This window comes from Coregonus clupeaformis, unplaced genomic scaffold, assembly GCF_020615455.1.
Source record: "Coregonus clupeaformis isolate EN_2021a unplaced genomic scaffold, ASM2061545v1 scaf6290, whole genome shotgun sequence".
Lineage (NCBI taxonomy): Eukaryota > Metazoa > Chordata > Actinopteri > Salmoniformes > Salmonidae > Coregonus > Coregonus clupeaformis.
In genome coordinates this window covers 1-1,412 of record NW_025539744.1, presented here as the reverse complement: position 1 = coordinate 1,412, position 1,412 = coordinate 1, and the positions used below count along the sequence as shown (strand labels likewise).

The window sequence follows — 1,412 nt, the reverse complement described above, 5'->3', positions numbered from 1 at the left end:
TCGCGTCAATTCAAATCTGGTATCAGGAACAAAAGAGGTCAACACGACTTCTAAGGTATACTAGTTATTTTAATTAATGCAAAAACCTTCAATGGTAAATATGATGTTTCGTATATACGGGCTCTCTGATATGCCTCGCAGGACATTCCAGACAACTAACACATTGCTCCAGAAACAATACCCAAATACTAGACAGAGGAAGTTTCCCACTTCTCTGCTGGCCAATTAGAGTAAAGACTTGAGCGTGGTTTAAACTTTCTCAGCCAATCCGTTGATGCAGGGGGTTGGTCTCATCTCTTCGGCGCCATTTGTTACACACTTCAGGCAGACACAAGATTATCATAACAACCTATCATAGTGAGAAGAGCCAGCTCCCTTAGACATCATTCCCATGTCAAAGGAAGACTCATAAATCACAATGAACTATTATAGTCTAGCATTTGAAGACACAATCCTTATCTTCTCTTCACATCAATCACAGCCTTGCCAGGTGTCACAGCCTACATTAGCCCAGTCAAGAATGCATTATTTCTAAGTTAGTCATCCCATCAGTTTAGGAGAATAATAAATCCCTAATAGGCTAAAGTGTGCTCCACCCATCGCCACCCCTCCACGTTTCCATGGCGAAAGGCAAGTGTTTTTTTTTCTCCAAAAAGTCGCTAATGCATCAAGGAAAAGTCGCTAATGCGTCCAGTGCTACTATTTGTTCAAAGGCTGGAAAATACGCCAGTCGTCGTTGTCGGGCTTGAATTCAATTGGCCGAGTGACTACTTTGACTGGAAAAATACGCCGGTCAGCCAGCACGAACTCAAATGCCTGAGCAAAAAGTCTGCGCGGCAGGCAGGCAGGCAGGCAGGCAGGCAGGCAGGCAGGCAGGCAGGCAGGCAGGCGCCGTCTCTGTTGATTTCTCTTGAAACAAGATATCGGGCTCTGCCAGAAGCAAAGCCCCTCCAAAAATACGTTGAACTCGTAAGTGTTCCTCTCCACGGAAGTCTTTAGTAAAAGGCGAAAGGCTTGTGCGTAATGAAGAGAAACCAGAGTCGTATGGAAGTCAGAGGTCGGGGCCTGAGACGCACTCTGTTTACTCAAGGCTGGGTTCTCGCGGGTTGTCCCCGAACCCACTCGCCAAGTTTTCGGGGGCTGTGGGGAAAAAGTCACAGACAAACACACAGACAGACACAGACCCACTATCCTGGTGAAGTATTTGTTCTTTTTTTGGTGAAAAACAGACAGACAGACAGACAGACAGACAGACACTATCCTGGTGAATGCCAAACCCAATAAAACGTTTTTTTTTTTTTTTAAGAAAAATGGAGGGAAAACGCTGGACCGCACGAAAAGCGCTTTGCCCTTCTTTCAGTTTGGATTTTTTTCATTACGCACTGTCTGTCTGTCTGTCTGTCTGTCTGTCT

The 1,412-nt window shown here is 45.4% G+C and overlaps 1 non-coding gene across 1 annotated transcript; it reads right to left on the bottom strand.

Annotated features, from left to right (window-relative positions):
• Positions 1 to 926: 926 nt before the first annotated feature.
• Positions 927 to 1,043, bottom strand: LOC121565528. Its single transcript, XR_006000609.1, has one exon. It is a non-coding gene; the product is annotated as a U5 spliceosomal RNA (small nuclear RNA).
• Positions 1,044 to 1,412: the final 369 nt, after the last annotated feature.